Source organism: Mus musculus, chromosome 15 (genome assembly GCF_000001635.26).
Source record: "Mus musculus strain C57BL/6J chromosome 15, GRCm38.p6 C57BL/6J".
Taxonomy (NCBI): domain Eukaryota; kingdom Metazoa; phylum Chordata; class Mammalia; order Rodentia; family Muridae; genus Mus; species Mus musculus.
This window is the reverse complement of record NC_000081.6, coordinates 58,742,651-58,765,384: the sequence shown is the minus strand read 5'-3', so window position 1 is coordinate 58,765,384 and position 22,734 is coordinate 58,742,651. Positions and strand designations below refer to the sequence as shown.

General features: G+C 46.9%; 1 long non-coding RNA gene across 1 annotated transcript; it reads right to left on the bottom strand.

Moving 5' to 3' along the window:
• Positions 1 to 1,556: 1,556 nt before the first annotated feature.
• Positions 1,557 to 5,441, bottom strand: Gm41329. The gene is made up of 2 exons (XR_875363.2): positions 5,018 to 5,441; positions 1,557 to 1,982 (listed from the first exon to the last, which is right to left on the bottom strand). It is a non-coding gene; the product is annotated as a predicted gene, 41329 (long non-coding RNA).
• Between the last annotated feature and the right edge of the window lie 17,293 nt (positions 5,442 to 22,734).

Genomic DNA, 22,734 nt, shown 5'->3' with positions numbered 1-22,734 from the left:
CTGGGATGGAGGCTTTGTAGGAAACTTTTAAACAAACATGCTCCGGTCTAGTGTGAGAAGGCCAAATCCCAGCCCCAGAGCCAGCATCTCTAATAAAGGAGAAAAGCCTGTGGCACGTTTTAATATTATCCACACCCCAAAGGTGCTTGAATCTCTGTAAACCCGAGTTCAGTGGTCAGAGGGAGAGACCAGAGCGAGCGGCAAGCGAAGAAGGCTTAGAGATGAGAGACTTAAGTGTGGAGAGCTGACCCACACAGGAGACGACTGACTCCTGCAGGTAGCCAACTTGACACAGACTAGAGTCACTGGAGAGGGAACCTCAATTGAGAAAATGCCTCCATAAAATCCAGCTGTAGGCAAGCCTGTGGGGCATTTTTTATTTAGTGTTTGACGGGGCAGGGCAGGGCTCATGTGGGTGGTGCCATCCCTGGGATGGTGGTCCTGGGTTCTATAAGAAATCAGGCTGAGCAAGCTAGTAAGCAGCACCCCCTTCCCCCATAGCATCTAGGGAAGTTTCTGCTTCCAGGTTCTTGTTCTGCTGGAGTTCCTGGGTTGACTTCCTCCCGTGATGGACTAAGGTGTGGAAGTATAAGCCAAAAACATTCTTTCCTTCTCAAGTTGATTTTGGGCATGGTGTTTCATCCCAGCAATAGAAACCCTAAGTAAGACAACTCTTTTTTTTTTTTTTAATTTCTATCTATCTATCTATCTATCTATCTATCTATCTATCTATTTACATTAGACATTTTCTTTATTTTACTAATTATTTTGTTGTGAGTACAAATTTATCTGACCTTTTTAAAAATTAGATATTTACTTTATTTACATTTCAAATGTTATCCCCTTTCCTAGTTTCCATTCTGAAAATCCCCTATCCCCTCCCTGCTCCCTCTATTCACCAACCCACCCACTCCTGCTTCCTGGCCCTGGCACTCCCCTACACTGGGGCATAGAGCCTTCACAGGACCAAGGGTCTCTCTTTCCATTGATGGCCAACTAGGCCATCCTCTGTTACATATGCAGCTGGAGCCATGAGTCCCACCAGGTATATTCTTTGGTTGGTGGTTTAGTCCCAGAGAGCTCTGGGGGTACTGGTTAGTTCATATTGTTGTTCCTCCTATGGGACTGCAAAGCCCTTCAGCTCCTTGAGTACTTTCTCTAGCTCCTTCATTGGGGACCCTGTGCTCAGTCCAATGGATAGCTGTGAGTATCCACTTCTGTATTTGTCAGGCACTGGTAGAGCCTATCAGGAGACAGCCATATCAGGCTCCTGTCAGCAAGCACTTGTTGGCACCCACAATCGTGTCTGGGTTTGGCGATTGTATGTGGGATGGATCCCCAGGTGGGGCAGTCTCTGGATGGTCATTCCTTCAGTCTCTGCTCCACACTTTGTCTCTGTAACTCCTTCCATGGGTTTGTTCCCCTAAACAAATGATGCTGTTTCATCACAGCAATAGAAACCCTAAGTAAGCCAACTCTTAGGTGGGTTCTGGGAATCAACTGAGCCATCTCACCAGGCCTTCAGACTTCTTTATAATAATGCCAGGACCACAGTATAAGAACAAAAATGAACAATTCTGATTTTAAAATAAGAGGGCAAGGGGGAGGAAATCATAGTGGAATGTCTCTTTCCATATTAGGCACTGTTTCTCTAGAAGACACAACCACAGAATATGTGTATGATGGGCATGTACCAGATTGATTTATGTGATGTGTGCTGGGTAGACCCACAGAAGCTGTGCGCAAGCTGTGTGTGTACTGGAGAGGTCAAGGACGCAGTAGTTGCTCAGTGCATGAAGCTGGATTTATCAGCAGTCTGAATTGGTGTTGAAGGCCTGGAAGCTTCCTGGAGAGTCTTGATTTCTAATCAGTTGGAAGGCTTAAGAAACTAGAGTCTGATGGCAGCGGCGGTGGCCAGCAGCAGCAGCAGCAGCAGCAGCAGTGAAAGATGCTCCGATCAATAAGAAGTGAAGGCAGCAACCCTATAGGTGGAACAACATTATGAACTAACCAGTACCCCAGAGCTTTTGACTCTAGCTGCATATGTATCAAAAGATGGCCTAGTCAGCCATCAATGGAAAGAGAGACCCATTGGACTTGTAAACTTTATATGCCCCAGTACAGGGGAATGCCAGGGCCAAAAAGTGGGAGTGGGTGGATAGGGGAGGGGGGGAGGGTATGGGGGACTTTTGGGATAGCATTGGAAATGTAAATGAGGAAAATACCTAATAAAATATTTTAAAAAAAGAGAAGTGAAGGCAGACATGCAAACAAAATGTTTTTTCCTCAGGCCACTTTAAATTTTTTAAAAAATGTAATAATGTGTGTGCAGTGTGTGTGTGTGTGTGTGTGTGTGTGTGTGTGTGTCTGTGTGTTACATGTGCAGATGTATATGGCACAGCAGGCATATAGAGGTCAGAAGACAACCTTGTGGAACAGGTCCTTTGCTTCTACTTTTTGTTGGTTCTGGGACTCAGCTGAGCCATCTGTCTGAGCCACCTCACCAGCCTTCCAGACTTCTTCCTAATAACACAACGAGCAGCTGCTCTCACCAGCAGGCAGGGAAGGCAGGCAGATGACACGACCCCCTCCCGAACCCTCACTGCTCTATATCGGAAGGTGCCACCCACACTGTACTGGAGTCTTCTTCCCTCCATAGATCTTCTCTGGAAATGCCCTCCCAGGCCACCCCCAAATGCCATCATGTTGACCATCAAAATTAACCATCACCGTTTTCTTTACTTCTTCGGATGGTCTAGAGAGTCCCCATCCCTCCAGGAACTGTAGTTTTGCTATCATTTTTAATGCTCATAGAAGGACTGGATTATGATGCTGTGGGTGGACTTAGACCAGTCCACCCTCCCTCTGTCCAATCTCACCAACTCTCGTTCTCCTCACTTGGGGGAAATAAATGCTTCAGACACTTGAAGCTACTTCTCAGTCTACTTTAAAGATTTGCAAAACCTCCAGAAACCCTGAGAGACCATGCCGCCACTGAAGACCCCTTTCCCCAGAAAACTTGCAACAGACTGTAGCTGGAAAACTGGACCGTGTTTGAAAGCCCACTGATTTTGTGAAATATCCAGGTTCCCACCAGTTTTTGTGATGCTGGAAGTAAGAACCAGAGATGGACAGGGGCAGAAGCCCTGAGGCAGGGGTCTGGACAGAATGGCAGGTTGCTGTGGCAGAGAGTCCTGGGCACCCCAGGAACTGAGTTCCCTCCTAGCTTTCCTGTGACTTACCGGACTGTAGGGACCTGCAAGACTCTGAACTTCTGTATTAAATTACTCTAGGTGTACTGACTCCGTCTGTGACCATGGAAACCAGACGCAAATGGCTGCAGAGGAATGTACCATGATTTACTTTTCTTATCATTATGCCCACGCACCCGACTGGGCAACATGAGGGAAAAAGGGTTTTGGGGTCATGGTTTGAGAGGACAAAGTCCGTCACAGTATGGAAGTCATAGCCGCAGGAGCCAGGAGGAGTGGGGGTGGGGGCTGGGATTCCTCATCGTTACAGAACGAAAAGTGGGCTGGGCTCTAAACCTCAAGGCTTGCCTGTAGGGTCCAGATTCCTCCAGCAAGGCTGTCTTTCCCGAAGCTTCCATAACCTTCCAGAGCAGTGACACTAGCTGGGGACCAGATGTTCAAATATGACACTATGGGAGGGGCTTCGTGAGTAGGCTGGTCCAAAGCAGGGAGGTGCCTTCCTCACATCCAGCGGCTCCGTGGCTTTTAAACAGAATTTTACGTCTGATATGGTTACAGGCAGTGTCCTGTTCATGGTCCTTAGTGAAACTGTGCTATTGGTCCCTGAGGATTCCTGGGGTGAATCCAGATCTCATTGGTGTCATCCCATGACTAAACTCATGGGGTACATTCCACAGTGATAGAAGGGGTGGCTGGGTTGTCACACCGACCAACATTTTTACTTAGTTAGCTATTTACTACATTATACTTTAATCAAATAAGTCACTCGAGTGAAGCCTGAAAATTGACTCAAAGAAGAATGGACAGGGCATACAGTAGTGCCTAGGGAAAAGCATATGATAAAGATGTCACCGGCGGTGCCAAATGTGAACAGCTTGGGCTACACTCTGAGAAGATAAGCAAGCCTATGACATCTGAAGAAAAGCTGGTGGGCAGAGGTCTTCCAGAACAGGCAGTGCTGCACATCACCCACCCCCACAGGGTGAATGGGATGGCCACTCAAATAATGATTTCCTCATCAAAGCGTGAATATGAATATATAACCGGGGAGTCCTGTTAATAGACTAATGTGAATTCAGGTCAGGTTTTGCAACCAAATGAGTCACACACACACACACACACACACACACACACACACACAAATACTGCTTTTTAGTTGTTTGTACATTTTGGAATGTAGAAACAGACATTTTTAACTTGTAGTAAAGTAGGCCAAGAGGAAAAAGAACATTCCAGAACCTTAGACCTGAGTCATACTTCATAGACTTAAAAGAAAAACAAAAAACTTTCCTTCCCACCCCCTTATTTTTGAGGTAGCTATACCTCTTCCTACAGATGAGGAATCTGAGGAACAGCGAGGCTCAGGAGTTTTGCCAGCACTAGCCACATGCTTGTACCAAAGCTGTGACTAGATTTCCGGTTCTCTTGCTTCTGGACTCTTGTCTTCTCATCTATAACCCACACAGCACACAGCAAGCCCCTAAGAACCAAGGCAGCAGCAGAGGAATTCTTAAGCACGTTCCCCAAGAGCCAGAGACGGCCTTCAGGGAAGTGTCCCCCAGCTCTATGATTTCCACTAGATTAGGAATGGAGGGGAGAGCGGAGGACATAACTTTGACCTTGCAATATTGAGCTAGAGGTGTATCCAAGATACCTGAATTAGCCTCTCAGGCATGGCATAAAATTCACCTCAAATGTTTACTGGGTTCCAGTAATAGTTCAGAGGAACATGAGACTAACAGTAGGCATCACTGGGCCTAGCATACTATACTAGGAAACTTCATGATTCCTAAGAGAGTTATTACCATTTTTCTCTCCTAGATGAAGGACAGGGCTTCACAGACACATCACATTTCTGATGAGTGACAAGCTGGGAACGGGTCAGTTCTGATTGTGTCTTAGCATCACATCATCAGCTAGCATCCCGCAGGGAGCGACGCCAGAGCCCTTGTGTGTCACAGTGCCCTTGGGATGGGTGCCTTTCCCATGGACTCCATGCTCCCGCTGAACAGACACACATAGTCCTTGCATATGCTGTCACTCATGTCCCAGAGTCCCAAGTGCAAGTTGTTCTAGCCACCTTCATTTTGGTGCTGTAGTCCCCAGAAGGAAGTGCACGAGGGAGCTTGTGGTATGGAGGAAACCACAGTAGGTACATGAGTTGAAATGCAAGAGAAAGGTGGTCTTGGGAGACAGTTGGTGAAGATTCCGAAGATTCCGGCATGAAGAGCCTCACTGTTCCCCCCTGGGAAGATTGGATTTTGTTCCCTAGGCAACAGAATCAAACAATGCTTTTGCATAAGATCACTGCATGAATGTATTTCCCTGTGTGTTGTCTCATTTGGCTTGGAAATCAAGAACTACTCCCTGGAGCAGGTGTCAGCTAACCCAGGACAGAAGATGGATAGGATGTCATCATTAGAGACTTTGAGGGCAGGGCGACTGTATCAGTCAGGGGCCAGCATACATGTGTCCAGAATTCAGTTCTGTGAACCTTGTGCTGGATGCACTGTGCTCAAACGTATCTTGTTTCCTTCAAAGAGAGTCATAAAGCTCCTGAACCATGAAAGTGGGATTCACATCTGTGCTTATTGCACCCCCAAAGCCCATGCGTCTATCCCATAAGTCAACTCTCCTTATGAGTTCAGTCTCGGTAGAGACTGAAATAGGAAGTCAGAGTTAGAGGTGTGTGTGTGTGTGTGTGTGTGTGTGTGTGTGTGTGTGTGTTTGTGTGTCTGTCTCTCTGTGTGTCTGTGTGTCTGTGTGTGTGCGTGCCTGAGGTCAACCTTGGGTGTTATTTTTCACATTACCTATCTTGTGTTTCTTTTTTTTTTAATATTTATTTATTTACTATTATATGTAAGTACACTGTAGCTGTCTTCAAACACACCAGAAGAGGGTGTCAGATCTCATTATGGATGGTTGTGAGCCATCATGTGGTTGCTGGGATTTGAACTCAGGACCTTCAGAAGAGCAGTCAGTGCTCTTAACCAATGAGCCATCTCTCCAGCCCCCTCTTGTGTTTCTTTTGAGGCAGAGTCTCTCAGTTGCCTGGAACTCACCGATTGGGCTGGGTTGACCGGTCTGTGTGCCTGCCTCCCAGTGCTGGATCACAAGCCAATGCCACCATGCCCTGGTTTTACATGGGTCTCGGGGATTGAACTCATGCTTGCCAAACCAGCCTCTACCCCCTATGTGAGGACCCCAGCCCCAGAATTGTATTTTAAAGAGCCTTGACAGCTCAGCAGTGGTTTTGAAGTTGCTCTCCAGAACCATTGCTTTCAGTCAGGTCCCAGTGTAGCCCTAAAGAGAGCTGCAGCAATGGACAGATGATTGGCAGAGGTGAGGATTGGTCTCATGGGCAGGCACTAATCTCAGGATTTGTTTCTCAGGCTGCTGATCCTTTCTGTCTGAGCTTCTCTGGCTTGTATTTTTCCGAATCAGTAGCCTCCAGGAGAGATCAGAAGTCATGAGGAAGAATTCAGGGAACAGGTCCCACCACATCTAAGGCTTTTCCCAGCATGTCTTTGAGGACTGGGAGAAACTACGGGCAGTTGGCTGAGATGTGGAGCTGAAGATGCAGACTCTGCTTGGCTGGGCTGTGGGATATAACCATCCCTCACTTGCTCACCATCATCTCTCTGCACTGCTCAGTGTGTCTTCCTGGAGTCCAGGGCCTGCGGTTTGGGTTCTCTGGGCCCAGAGGAAGGGCTGCCGGAAAGGAGGATGTTACAGAGCTGGGAGCATCTTATACAGTCCTCGCTGCATCCACCCCTTCCTGTAGGGACTGGCAGTGCGGTAAGAGGTTCCGAAACCATTTGAATCTTGTTAGCTACTGAGTAATCATGTGACCTTCACCCAACCCTTACGCAACCCTGTCGGCCTCAGACTTCCCGCTGGAAAAGAGGGATAATAAGGGTTACCTTCCTGTGTTATTTTAAAAATCAAATGATCTTATATAGACTATGAGTGCCAACCAGCTTCTCCCTGTTGCCCCTAGGGAGGACATAGGCAACTGTCCATAAGGAGTACACTACAGTTCTGAGGAGCAGGAGGGGCTACTTATCTTGGTCCCTGAACACATGTGAGGCAAATTACATCCAAAGGTATATTCCTTTGAAGTGTCCTTTGTCTCTGAATGTCAATGTCTGTGTTCTGCTTTCTTTAAGTACCCCCTCTTCTGTCTCCACATGACGAACATAAGGGCTTCTCATTGTTCACAGATAAAGGAGGGAAGGCTGTCTAGTCGAGTCTGAATATCATAGCATGCTTTATCTCTAAGTTCTCTGATCCTCTTCATCCCGTCATCTCCGAGTTAGAAGTTTTGATAGAAGGTGATTTGTGAAGGGCTTTGACGTTAGACAGGAGGACAAACTATTGCCCCCATCAGAGAGGCACTGGGCAATCCAGCAGTGTGCAGTGTTGCTGCCTCTGGGGATTTAACTCTGTGACTTGCCTGCCATTCTCCGTGACCATATACAATTCCCTCTCTCGTGGCTGCCATTCCAGGAAAGAAGTGTAAGGTCAGGGTAAGGTTTGGATTCCAGCAGTTCTCACCGAATATTTCCTATGATGGTGTGGTAGCATGCTCAGAGCTGCTGGGGGTGGGAGGTGGATGCTGTGAGCAACGTCTCAGACTCTCAGCATCTCTTAGAAGCAGGAGAGTGAGCTTGATAGTTCTCTGGGACTCAAAGGAAAAAAGCTTTTTCTAGGAAGCTAAATCAGGAGAAGCCATACTCCTGTGAGAAGTACGCCCATCTCATCTGTGGATGAGAAACCAGATGGCCACCACTGAATTACTTTCCTGAAAACTGAAACATCCCCATGGAGGAAAGGAGGGAGGGGGAGGCTCATAAGACTCTGGAAGTAAACAAAACCTATTAGCCTGGGGAAGCTCAGAAAGCTACCAAGCTCACAGGGCTTTTCCCCAAGGTTGTATGAGCAGTGAGTGGTATGACTAGGGAGAAAAGACCTCTTTGCCTCTTCTGCAAGCTGGGCAGAGAGTGTCAGGCATGTAGCTTGCTGTATCTTTACCTGTGCTGGGGTGAGCTTTGGTAACACCAGTATCTTTGAGTAGCCCATTTGTTTTTTTTCTAGTAATCCCAAGAAACTCATTGGTTCACCAAGCTTGACCTGGGTGGAGTTGCCTCTGGGTACCCTGGGATATAGACATGTTTTCCATGTTCTGTTCATGCCGTAAACAAGTCCCATAAAAGCTAGGGACTCTGAGAAACGATTCCAGGCAATCAAGCTGTCATCCCCGAGGACAAGCAGGAATCGGTGGAATCATTGGGAACTTACTCACTGATAGTTTGTGGCATTGCTATGGGAACCAAAGGCAAGAGGCAGGCTGCATAAAAGTAAAAGAAAGCCCTGTGTCCCAGTTCTGTTCCTGCTGTTGTGATAAAAAATCACCTGATTGGACTGGAAGCAACCTGGGGGAAAGTATCACTGTGGAAACGTCAAGGGAGGAACTTCAAGCTTCTATTCATAGATCACATCCACAATCAAGAGCAGAGAGAAAGGAAGGCTTGTGTGTCCAGCCGCTTGCCTGCTTACACTCAGCTCTGTGTCTCCACTCTTACACAGTTCCGGGCCTCTGCCTAGGGAATGATGCCAACCATGGTTGGCTGGGTTTTCCCACATCAATTAATTAAGACAATCATCCACAGACACATCTGCAGGACAACCCAATGTACCCAATGCAGATAATTCCTCATGGGGACTCCCTAGGTGAATCTAGCTTGTGCCAACTTAATAATTAAGGCTAGCTCTCATACCTGGAAGAGTGGGAAAGAGGTTGAGCCTTCTATAACCATGGAGGTGTAGCTGTTACACTCTAGGTATCACCACCACTAATATTGGCTGCAGATAGCCTTCCCTTTTGTATATCATCCTACAAACACCTAGCTGTGCAACCTACTCATCTAACCAGCTTTGGATAGCAGTATTGATGCCCAGGTACTTGGTGTTTAGGGAAAGACTATCGGGGCACTTCAGTGGGTGGCTAGCTCTGATTGGTTGTTGAATTTCTCATCTTAAGTTAATGATCAGTCCTTCTTATAGGAATGGTCAGAGTTCAGAGGGCATCACTGAGATTTCTTATGTCTTAAAGCAAAGAAATGGACCAGAAACACATGGATAATGGGAGGAAGAAAATTTTGTTAAGAAAGAGACAGGTACTCCTGAGCTTGGAAGTGAGGTAGAGAGCGGAGTGAAGAGGGAGGAAGGGGGGGGGGGAAGGAAGTGGAAAACTTAATTACAAGGTTTAAAAAATCAGATCAATAAAGACAAAAAAGTCAAAACAAAACAAAACATGCACACACAAACATGGAATCTGTTTTATGTTGGCCAACTCCCCTTGGCATGGGCTCACCCTGGAGTGATACACCCAGTGACACTTCGTTGGAGAAAACCCATGTTCCCTTTTCTATCAGGTATCAATCATGAATAACTTCTTAGTTAGGGGCGAGACTCTGTCCATTTCCCCTCAGAGGACCAGAGGAGGGGAGAATATAATCAGAATATACTGCATACATTTTTTTAAATAAAAAAGATAATCACAAGGGAACATTCAGACAATGGACTGAAGGAAGGATGATAAAATCTTGCGGCAAAAAGTTCTCTTTCCACCTCAGAGACAAATGTGTGTCAGGCAGGTCATTGTTATTTGACTTTGCAATCCCAGACACCCAGAGTGGCTGTGCAACCAGCTGGGGAACTGCAATATTTATATACTCTCCACCAATGTCTTTTTTTCCTCTTCTTGTTTAATTTTGCTTTCTTTTCCCTGCTGAACAGAAAAAGACCTCATCTAGAAATGTCAAGGAATCAATCATATATCTAAAGGGCATTTTAGTTGCTTGGCATGAAGCCGAGGGAGATGAATTGCATAAGACATGGTTCCTGCTGGAACCATGTGGTACAAATGTGCAGTGTGTGCATTGTGCAACCCCAGCGTGCTCTATTCTTGTTGCAGTCTATGTAATGGTCTCCCTCTCCCGAGGCTGTTGGTGCAACACATGATGTATGGGAGCCCTTAACACACAGAGAAAGCTAACAGCGTTATTTAGAATATGAAGGTCCCCAGTGCTTTGGATGAGAAACATTTTACCAAGCAGAGGAGATCCTAAGTCTAGGGCTGAATTTCTTTTGTGGGTTTTCTGGTGCACTTTCATGAGAGAAGAGGCCCAGGGAAGGGCCTGGACATGAACGTGTGTGATTGGAAAGAAATTGGGATGAAGCCTGCTCCTTCCCCATGTCAGGGGCCTGCAGTCTTCCTGGCAGAGTCAGGTATAGGAAGATGTGAACTCTCATTGCTCCAAGTCTTCACTCCCTACTATGTTTGATGTCACTTCAGATGTAATCAGCTGGACACAGTTCCCCAAAGCTGCCCCCCCAAATGAGTCCTGTGGTTTGTCTGTACTGGAGAGTGAGTGTATAAATGAGCCCAGATGAGACTATTCAGTGGGCAGCAGTATCAAGCAGAGACTCAAGTAGCAAAACCTTATTGTCACACAGTTCTTCTCAGAAAAACACCAGGGGCAGGCACTGGGGAGATGGCTCAGTGGGCACAGTGGGTAAAGCACTTGATGCTCAAGTACCCGTGCTGAAAAAAAAACCAAACCCAGCTGGCTATAATCCCAGTGCAGGGGAGGCAGAGACAGGAGAGCCCTTGGGGCTTCCTCTAGCCAACTTGTAAGATCCCCATTCAGTGAGAGACTCTGCCTCAAATTAAGATGGAGAAGCAGCTGAGGAAGATACCCGATCTTGCTCTCCATCCCCCTGCCCTATGGACCTTGTTTTGCTCAGTGACCTCTTTAAAGGCTGTCTCCCAAACAAAAATAACGTCATCAGTGATCTACATTGGAACAGTTTGCTGTGCTCATTATCCTTGCTATGTGGTCTTTCTCGTCTATGTGCAGTGATAGTAGAAACGTCCAGTTACTGCATTTCTTAATTGCATGTGGGAGCCTTAGGGGCTTCACGCCCAGCATTACCTTCTTCAATCATATGACCTATGACAAGATTCTAACTCACTCCCAAGAGTGATTATAAATGTAATTATAAAGGCAACAACTCCAGAGCTGTTGTCTAGTAGAGAAAACCCTAGAGAACAGTGGATAGGTGTCAGAATGTCTGTGGCCAACCAAGGCAAATCTGACCGTTCTCCCTCTGAGAGGGGGCTCTGGTGGAGAAAGAAGGCTATACGTGCTATGTCTGGGAAGCAATTAAAGTGAACTGGGACACTGTTGAGATGGTGGTGGAAACCGGAAGTAACTGGGTTCTACTGCCATTCACTGGCGCTGTTGTATCACTCAAGTGGTTGACAGAGGACATCGGTGAAGGGGTCTAGGAGGTGGCTTTCATGTGAATGTATGGCTTTCTCAGCGCAAAACCCATGATTTCCTTCCAGCTGTCTGACACTGATGGATAGCCGAGGAGCTCAGGATTTCTGCCTGTTTCTGAAAGATGGTTTCCTTGTTTCTAAACAAACCCAAGAAGAACCACAGAGCTGCCGCTCTTGTTCTCTAGGCTCAGTGCTCCAGAAAGCAACACATCTTGTAAGAAAACTGTTTTTTGAAGGTTATAGACTCTTTAGGAGGTAGAGACTCACTGGAGGAAGTAGTCACTGAAGGAGGGCTTGAAGTTTTATAACCAGTCCTATTTCCTGTCTGCTCTATTTTTTGACTGCAGACTCATTATGGCCAGATACCTCCCAGTCCTGCTTCTATGCCTTCCCTACTATAATGGACCATATACCTTTAAAAATATGTATTTTTAAAGTGTGTGTGTGTGTGTGTGTGTGTGTGTGTGTGTGTGTGTGTGTGTACATGTTATATAAGTTCCTTCTGCAGTGAAACTTTCAGGGAAGCTCCTTAAATAGGAAGGCAAACAATTCAAAGCATCAGGAAGTCCCTAAAACTGACAAGGTTCAGTTTAAACAATAAACAGTAAAAGCTGAGAGTCCCTCATGGACTCCAAGAGCTAAGCTGTAAAGAAAACTTATAGCCAAGCCAAGCTGCAAAGAAGACTCTGAGACAAGTCCCAGAAGAAGCAGAAACCAGCCAAGCTGCCTGGAAGAGATTTAGAGTAGAGTCACTTGAAAAAGACACTCTCCAACCTGTTGAGCTGCCTGCAGGCTGTGCAGTGTGCTCCAGCTTTCCTAAATTTTATGAGCTGTCATCCATGCTGTGGTGAGCCTTGGTGATGTTGGCATCTTTGAGTCATGTCTGCTCTTGTAAGTGATCCCCAAACTCATTGGTTTACCAAGTTGCACATTAGTCTGCTGTGTGTTCCCTATCTGGGGTGAGTAGATATGCATGAAGTGTCTTCCCAGGAAGAGTCTGTCACACAACAGGACATGTGAGTGCAGATGCCGTGGAGACCAGAAGACAGCATCAGATCTGTTGGCGCTAGGGTTCCAGGGGCATGTGAGTTGCTGTCATGGATGCTGAGAACCAAACTCAGGTCCCCTGCAGTTCCTGCTCTTCTCTTCAGCTCCATTTGCCTCTTAAATTATGAGCTAAACAATGTCCCCCTTAAGTCACTTTTGTCAGAAATTTTTGTCAGAGCAATGAGAAAAATCATGGTGTAGGTTCATTTAATCTGAGGACTTTAGCCCTTTGTGTGCATCAAGATTCCACAAGAAACTTTGATGCTGTGGACTGGCCTGAATCATACTCTGGGGGTTTCATTCACACCCCAGTGATTCTCAAGTTCAGCTGGGCTTTAAAAACTTTGCATTAGGGGCTAACAAGATGGCTAAGAGTCTAAGTGCCTGCCACTAAGACTGATGACTGAGTTTCATTCCTGTGGTCCACATGATGGAAGAGCCAACTCCCACCAAGTTGTTCCCTGATCTTCATACATGCACTGTGACACACACACACACACACACACACACACACACACGAAATGAAAAAAAAGTTATTTTAAAGAAAGAGTACTAGACCATTATACCAGGTCTGAATTTCACTTTTACGGATTATGGTCACTTCTAAAGCTTATGTCTCCATGGAAACAACAGAAAACAAATCACCATTGTATTGAGGTTCTGATGGCACATCTGATGGATTTGTTTCTCATTTATTATAGGTCATGGTTTCCATACTCATTTCCATAGTGAGAATAATTGGGACCATCAAATTTGATATTCCCTCAGTGCTACTTAATGAGCACCTATTGTGTGCCAAATACTGCTGTAGAAACAGGGACCGAAGTCCCTGAACTCACGGAACTCACATCCTAGTCCAGGAGATGAATGACTAGAGCTACTGTGAGGCTCTGGATCTTTAACCCCTGTTAATTATTTTCAGTACTTCCTTTCACTCGAGGAACCTTCAAATCTTGATGATAAATTATATTTTGCCCTACAGACTAAAAATGTGATCAAAACAGATGGTGATATAGACAATCAATAACATAACCCAAACATTACCTTCTAAAAATAACACAGTGTATAAATATGCACTTCTGACACCTTAAGACATCAAAATTCTGTCATTGTCTTGGTTGAGAGTGGCACTTAGTAGGATGGGCTTTTGGGTGGCAGGGATGGCAGCAGGCATACCAGTGATTAGGTTGTTATGCTAATCTAAAGTTGTCAGCTTCGATGTTGAATGGCAAGGATTTGCTGGCCATGCAGAGACCTGGGTGGTGGTCCAGTGTACTGGCCGGTTTTGTGTGTCAACTTGACACAAGCTAGAGTTATCACAGAGAAAGGAGCCTCTCTTGAGGAAACGCTTCTATGAGATCCAGCTGTAAGGCACTTTCTAAATTAGTGATCATGGCAGGAGGGCCCATTGTAGGTGGTGCTATCCATGGGCTGGTAGTCCTGGGTTCTATAAGACAGCAAACTGAACAAGCTAGAGGAAGCAAGACAGTAAGTAACATCCCTCCATGGCCTGTGTATCAGCTCCTGCTTCCTGACCTGCTTGAGTTCCAGTCCTGACTTCCTTTGGTGATGAACAGCAACGTGGAAGTGTAAGCCGAATAAACCCTTTCCTCCCCAACTTGCTTCTTGGTCATGATGTTTTGTGCAGGAATAGAAACCCTGACTAAGACATCCAGGTAATGGGAACAGTAAGTAAAAAGTCTTAAGATGGAAGGAAACCTGATGTAGCTGAGTGAGGAATGATAGTCTCTGTGGCCAGTGAGTTCTTGGAGGATGGATGGAAATGAAATCTATGATGCAGGCAGGTGGGTTGTGCTAGTCAGGGGTCTCTGCAGGAACAGAACTGATAGAATGTGAATATGTGAGTCCGTGTGCCATGGCGCATAGCTGGAGGTCAGAGGGTAATTCTCAGGAGTTGGTTCTTTTTTGCCACTTTGTGGGACCCAGGAATTGAGCTCAGGTTGTCAGGTCTGTGCAAATGCCCCTTCCGGTGCTATCTCACCAGCCCTGGTGATGGTTTGGATGTAGGAAGATAGGTCCAAGGTCACTCGGCTAGTAAGTAGCCAGGTTGGGCCTTGAACTCCTGGCAGACTCCAAACCTTACATTCTCATTTCTTCTCCAAACATCAAGCGTCACCGTCATGGGTTGGAAACCTCACTGGGTCACAGTTGTTGCCAGTTTGATCCATCTCTCGTGACCAGGCAAATGGCAATCACTTGACACTGTTGGCTTTTAAAAATGACATTATTTCTCGAACCTTAACGTTTAAAGCATTGGCTGGGCTGGTGTTTCTGCCAGCAGCTAGGCCACACTTTTAACTGGTTTCTTGTGGTTTTCACTGTGCTGGGGACAAGGCTGTCATTTGCTGTGGTTTTGTGGATGGCTGTGAATGGGATCACAAACATTGTGTGTGTGTGTGTGTGTGTGTGTGTGTGTGTGTGTGCAGCACCTGACACTCTTCTAAGCCATAGACACCCTTTTCAACACCTCCCACCAGCCTCTTGGAGCCACATGGTGCATGAGTGTGCACCCATGCCCCTTAATGTTTAGGTTGCTAGGACACTAAACAAGAGAGAAAAGGCTTTCTGAGGTCACAGGAGGCCTCATTTGTGGTAAAGTGAAAACGTGCTTTAGTGCAGTGGTTCTTAACTTTCCTAATGCTGTGACCCTTTAATATACTTCCTCATGTTGTGGTGACCCCAATGATAAAATAATTTTGTGGCTACTTCATAACTGTAATTTTGCTCCTGTTATAAATTATATCTATTCTGCAGCTCCTCGAGACCCACAGGATGAGAACTGTTGCTTCTAAGTGGAATTGACTCTCTGAAAAGCAAAAGCCACATGACATCTCCAAGGAGCATATCTGAAGAGTATACCTGCTCAGTGAATGGAGGTTTTAGTAGGTGTGTGTGTGTGTGTGTGTGTGTGTGTGTGTGTGTCTGTCTGTCTGTCTGTCTGTCTGTCTGTCTGTCTGTCTATGTGCCAGAGATGTTAGTGGGTAGGAATCCTAACAGCCTCATTGAATGTTGTCTCTAAGGACTTCCTTTCCACCCTGCCTTCAATATCCAGACAGGGAGCCTGGCACAATGTTTCAACAAGGTCCTAGGACTTTCTAATGTGCATGTTAATTTGAGACCCAAAAGGAAATTCTGGTCTCCCAAGTCCAGTTTGGTCAATCAAATGGCTTCCTGAAGCCCATGTCTCCTTGGGCTTCAGCCTTACGTGATAAGCCAGTGTACCCTGGAAGTCCAGTCTATGTCAGGGAGGCTGAACTGATGCGCCTCTTTTAGTAAAACCCCCAGTTCTATGGCCTATTATTTGTTAGCAAGCCATGACAACTAAGATGGGTGTTCAAGCATAAATGCCCCTAAGGTAGCATAAGACGACTGTGACCTTTCCATCCACTGTGACATCTGAATCACAGAGTTTTATTGTGATTCAAAATCTTCTCAGAAAAGAGGAAGCTGGGGCCCATCTATCCTGTAGCTCAGGGTGCCAGCTGAGCTGTGCCCATGGTGACTGTGTGCATGTACAAGAAGGGTAATAGAATGACCCCTTCCCCCACTTTCTGAGAGCCCATGAGTCATAGAAAACTCAGACTAGGAGTGAGATGCCTACCCTGCTAGTCCCTACCCCAGGGACTTAGCAAATATGGCTGAAATGTCCAGGATCCAAGATGGCTGCTTGCAGAGGCAGCTCCTTCTCTACCATGGAAAGGCACTGGCCTTTACCTTTGGGGACTCATGTAAAGGCCAGTTTATAAGTAAGATGGGTTCATATGATTTCTTGATGACCCACCCTCCTCCTCCTCCTCCCCCTCCCCCTCCCCCTCCCCCTCCCCCTCCTCCTCCCCCTCCCCCTCCCCCTCCCCCTCCCCCTCCCCCTCCCCCTCCCCCTCCCCCTCCCCCTCCCTCTCCTTCTCCTTCTTCTTCTTCTTCTTCTTCTTCTTCTTCTTCTTCTTCCCTTTTATTTTATTTTTTTTTTGGAGACAGGGTTTCTCTGTGTAGTCTTGGCTGTCCTGGAACTCACTCTGTAGACCAGGCTGGCCTCGAACTCAGAAATTCGCCTGCCTCTGCCTCCCGAGTGCTAGGATTAAAGGCGTGTGCCACCACGCCCAGCTCTCCCACCCTACTTCTTAATCCAAGCCAGAGGAAAAAGAACTAACTCACCCCTCCCCGACTGACCATCAGAGATTGTGTATCCTGGAATGCTGGCATTGTAGAAATGATACTGGAGGAGGAGTGGAGGATGAGACTCCATTGGTAGAGTGCTTGTGTAGCGTGCATGAAGCGCTGGGTTTGATTCCCAGCGTGGCATAGGTTGAGCATAGTGTCACATGCCTGTAATCCTGGGACGTGGGAGATGGAGACAGGAGGATCAGAGGTTCAAGACCATCATCAGCTGCAAAGCAAGTTGGATGTGAGGCTAGGGTACACGAGACTGTCTCAGGGAAGAGGGGGAGGAGGAAGGGGAGGAGGAGGAAGGGGAGGAGGAGGAGGAAGGAGAGGAAGATTGTGTAAGGATCAGTATCAGCTCAGGACCCTCAAGACCAAGTTCTAAGCACAAAGATTTATTTGCCCCACAGGGACAAAGGTCAGGGAATAAGACACAAGGACCGGAGGTAGAAGACAAGGAAGAAGGAGAGAGGGCAGGGATATTTGTCCTGGGGGGACAAAGGACAGCCTCTGAATAGAGAGGAGAGAGAAGTGGCCGGTAGGCAAATGCAGTTTATAAAGGGGAAGCGAGAAAGTCCGAGTTGGGATGAGGTGTTTAATTTTGATCGGGGATGTTTGTTATTAGGTGAGCCAGAGGGAGCTTCTGATTGCTGGACTTCAATACTTTGATAGCTGGACCTTGGTATTAAGCCTCAGGAGGAGGAAGTGGCCAAATAAGGGACTAGACCTTGGTGGCTAGCTTTAGGACTGCCATCTAAGAGTTCTTAGTAAGGCAGAGGGAATGGGGAGAAGGGCAAGACCTGCAGAGCCATGTTTGCCATGTTTGGGCCTGCTAGAGTCCCTTCAAGGAGGAAAAGAGGAAGAGGACGAGGAGGAGAGAATAGAAGATGAGAGAAGGGACCATCCGTAGGGTGACATCTGGCTGCACTGTAAGCCACGCATAGGTAAGATGCAGGGAGACTGAGGCTGGAGTACAGGCAAACAGTCAGTAACTGAAGGTTATTACTGTCAAAGCCAAATAAAATAGCCATAGTCTGAGTCTCGCTGGGGATAAGTTTAAATTGGATCAACTGCACCATTGAGTACTAGCTCAGCTGTGGGCACCTTCTAGCTCTAAGGATGAGGAGAGCAAAATTGAGTGCAACCCTGTTTGCAGACACCCACACAGTTGCACTGGAGTTGACAGAGGCAGGCAAGCGAGGTGGCAACTGCAGAGTTAGACCTATAGAGGGGCAAAAGCCCTGTAGGGAGCAAATCTTCATAAGCCATCCTCTGCCAATCAGCTTAGGTCTCCAAACTAGCCAGGAGGAGGAGGGAGGCCGCAGCCTGTTAAACCCAGTGCACGGATCCCAGTCTCTTCTCAATTGATCTGACATTCACTGAAGTATCTACCTTCGCTGGAGGGCTGCGTGTGGAGTCAGAAGCATCAGCGTCTGTGCCAGCCTCGCCAGCCTCGCCTTTAAACTGTTACATTTCTGTTGACAATCTGGCAGATGTTTCAGCTCACCAGCCCGATGAGTCATGCCCAGAGCAATGGATCAAGCAGAAAAACAAACATACAAAAGAGCAGAAGGAAAGAAACAGCTCCTGTTTTATCACATTTATGCCCCCTAGGGTGCCTTGTCCTTAATTTAAACAAAGATCCCGTGAGGTTGGCAAGATTGTGAACTCAGCTTCTCAAGAGGCAGAAAACTAGGCACAGATGCTAGCTGGTTATCTAGGACAGAACAGGAGTCAAGTTCTGGGAAGCTAGGACCCTGGTTGGTGACCTTAGGAACACCTTTGACAGGGTAGCCGGTGTGATGCTGTCTGTACGATGCTGCCTGTGTTTTCTGTGTCATCTGGTCACTGCTCAGATGTGTCCGATGCTGAAATGTCCCGCTGTCTTTCAGGAGTGAAGAGCTGGCCCAGCTGGGACAGATTGTAAGGAGGAACATGACTCTAGGTTGTCAAGGAAGAAGAGGAGGAAGGGGGACATTGAGAAACCACTTTTGTCTACAGAGAGCCTTCTGTGGCTTTACTCTGGAGCAGGGGCAGGTTTTCTATTGGCTTTGCTAGGGGATTCTTTCTATTCTCTCACAGACAAACCCTGAGCCCAGTTGGAAGAGAATGGATAGCCGGCTCTTCAGTGTTCTGGATTCAGCATTGTAACCTGAAATAGGGTTGGCTCTTGCCATACTGTTCCTCTTGTATATTTCTCAGAGGCCACTTTCCTTGAGTTTGCGGAAGGAGAGGGAAAGGGAACTGGATCCTATTTTGATCTCCCCCCCCACTCCGGAGGCATAAAGGACATAGAAGTCACAACAATCAGAAGGTTCCTGAAAAGTCTGTAGGCCTGGGTTTGATGCCTTGTTCTGCCAGTTTCCCATCTTAAACTAACCTCCACGTACCACACTTCAATGTCCCTTGTCTTGTAACTGAACATTGTTAGCCTGACTGGTTCCTGATGTGAGTCTTCAGGAGGGCAATGGAGACTGAGCAAGCACCATGCCAGTCAGGGCTGCCTCACTCAGCCATCTTGGGTCTCATTCTATGAATGACCAGAGTAAAACCTCAGCTGTGTCTTCCCACAGTGACATTGCCACCATTGAAACACTCTATTGGGGTTCAGCCTGTTGTGTCTGGGAGTTCAAAGCTGGGTGGGGCATCGCCTGCGAATTGGGCGATATTCATGGAGCAACAATCCTGATCTCCCCACGTCTCCCCCATGATGACCTCTACCCAGAGCACCTGGTGCTGATGTTAACCCTCCAGAGTGGTCATCCAGGGCTTCCAGGTGACACACAGTGGTTGAGGAGTTTCCTCGATCCCCGTATTGCATATGCTGAGATTATCAGGGTAGGAACTCACTAACTCTCCCTCCATCCAACGTGCAGTGAGGGAAGGTCCTGAGCTGTTTAAGCCATGACTTGATGGACTGCTCAGTGTGTGACTGATCCTGGGACTGACACATGATTTTCCTTCCTCTTTCTTCAAATGACTCATCTGGACCAAGAGGACAAGACAGTCCAAGTCCGAAAGAGTCGAACCTTCTCATTCTACCCTGGAGAAGCGAAGTGGGGAGAGGGCTTGCCACCCCAATGCAGGATTTGACAGGAATCTGTGCAGGCTGGCATGCCCTGGGATGTCTCTTGAATGGTACTGCTGAGACCTATCATGGTCATAGTAGGAGGAAGGGGACTAGGGACTGTCAAAATCTGTAGCTCACAACACTGAATTGAAGCTATAGTCTTCACAGAAAGAGCTGTTTTATTTGGTCATTTCTACATGTGCGTATCTATGCGTGGTTTGTACCTACAGAGGTCAGAAGCACCTAATCCCCATGGATCTGGAGTTACAGGCAGTTGTCAGTTGGCAGCTGCCAGATGTGGGTGCTTGCAATGGGACTCATCTCCTATGGGAGGGCAGCAAGAGCTCTTAACCACCGAGTTAGCTTTCCAGCCCTCCACAGGTCCGCACAACAGGAATACTGATATGGAGGGTTCCTGAGGTGCTTTTGGTTCAAGTTCGTTTAGTTAAATTTAAATTCTTTAAGAGGAGACATTTCAACTTTACCATAGCATTTCTGAACCACTTATGTATCATATCTAATAAGATAATTGTATGAATCTTAAAGAACTTTAAAAAAAAGCACCCCAATTTATATTCCACTTGATACTCATAATCCAATACAGTACCATTTTGACATAATTGTATAAATGTCACCGAGAAACGGTGTGATAGCACTATCTATGTGGTATCCTGACTTTTTCATGCAGGCAAGTTGGAAGAAATCCATATTCAAGAGAAAAGTAGTGCATGGGAAATTTATTAAATGCTACGTAGCAAGAATCAAGTGTCACAAGACCCCTAGAGGAACGAACGGGAGCATTTGACTTGTGACAATGGGGAAGCTGACTCAGGATTGGGCCCTTGAGGACGGAGGCATTTCCAGTCTATTAAGGGTTATTATATTGTATTATGTGCTTGCATGAAAATGGCCTTTTTTTACCCAGACTGGGGAGGGAGGAAGAAAAAGAGGCAAGAGAGAAGGAGAGGAAGAGAGAGGAAGTGAGGGGGTAATTCCAGGCAGGGGGTCATATGAGGAGAAGTTAGAAGTCTGGAGACCCTGGCTTTTGTAAGCAACATATCCTAGGGAAGGTTATGCAGCGCGAGGGCCAAGGCTGATCAGAATATTGGCTGGGCAGAAAGTTGTCCAGGAGGTAACTTTGCAACAGAATCAGAAGGACCTTTCAGATAAGTAGATATAGACTATGATAGGGGAGCTGTTAATTTAATCTCTACACAACACTGGTTAACTATTTTCAAGAGGAATTGATTTGAACAGAGGCAGAAGGGACAGAGAGGAAGACAAGTTGGCTCAAGGAGTAACACGGTAGGACCAAGCTTAAAAAGTACTCATGGCCCAAGGGCTTCAGCGGCTACCTAAGCGGCCCTTAGATATGTGACTGTTGTATCTGACACAGCAAGTCGTGGCAGTGGGAAAAGCAGTGTAAACAATTGTATTTACAGCCGTGGAAAGCAAGGCTGACTGTGGTGGGTTAGCTTATCAACACTTGGCCGAGTGTTTTGTCTATCAGTGGAGAGCAGACCAGGGCATCAGCACCACTGCTGGCCTTGCCCCACCCCTCTCCATCTGTGGCTGAATGATGATGTCCCCAGGAGCCCTCACATGCTCTCTGACATCTTCCCATCTCTGCTCGGTCCCTGCTCATCAGAGCCTCGGATATTCCCAGGTTGAGTTTTTCAAAGTCATTCTGAGCCACTGTTCTTTAAACTCTGCCATGATTTTCATAAGTAGCAGACACTGTTACTATTAGTCCCGGGTGATGTTTTCATGGGACTCACTTTGCTGGGTTCGTATTCGTAACAAGGATTCTGGAATGGGGAGATGAGGGCTATATGCTGGCTCTGACCTTCAATCCCTGTGTCCCTTCCTCCAAGGGGCCTTGGTGAGGCCTCAGTGAGTGGCTGGATGCAAAGTGCGTGGGGCAGAGACAACTGCCATTGCTCCCCTGGGGCTGATTTACAGCCATGAGGTCACCCCTTGGACATTGGACACTGACAACCTGGCAGTCACTAACACTTGATCTTAAGGTAATTACCCTTAAGTGTCTTAATCTCACAGCTATAAAATGGCAGTGATACTGTCACCCAATTCATAAATTCTTGGAAGTGAATATGACAAATGTCATACAATATTGGGCAATAATTTTGTTATTGCTGTTATTTACTGCTGGTCGATAATTCCAGAGCAGAGGTGTGGGCCTGCCGTGGGTATAGTCCTGACCTCAGTAGAATGGGTCTCCCAGCCTGTAGATCTGCTTTCCTATCGCCATGGGGCTCTTTCCCATCCCCGACAGTGCTCACTGTGGGACATGTTTGTCAGTGGTAGCCTAGGACCCTGCAGGCCTTCACTGTGGGCCAAGTCGTTTGAGCTCTGAGCTAATGAATAGACATTCCTGAGAGTAAATTCAGGGGCACATCTTTGTTAAAAGCTTTTTCCTTCCTTCGTCAGTCCCTTTGCTTCAGAGTTCACTGTAGAAGGAGCTGACGGGAGGTGGCATGAAGGATCTAGCCACAGTTCAAGCACTGGCCTGGGCTCTCCGCTGAGTGTTTCCTAGGATGAATTACAGCCAGAGATCAGCTTGAAGCCCAAGCAAGTTCCTCCCAGGGTTCAGGGCCTCTGTGTCTTCCAGTTGCCGTTAGCCATAAGGGAAAGGGTCAAATTCTCTATGGTATGTTCATGGTGGTGGATCTCTTGACCCATCTAATATATGTGACAGGCAGGTCTAATTCACTGGAGGTAGACACCATTTCTATCCCCACTGTGCCAGTAAGACTTAGTGGACTTGACTTGGTTCCCAATCCAATTGCTTGTTTGTGTTGTTGTTGGGACTTCAGATGCAGCTTCCAAGACTGCCATGCAGCAGTCTTCACTGTGAC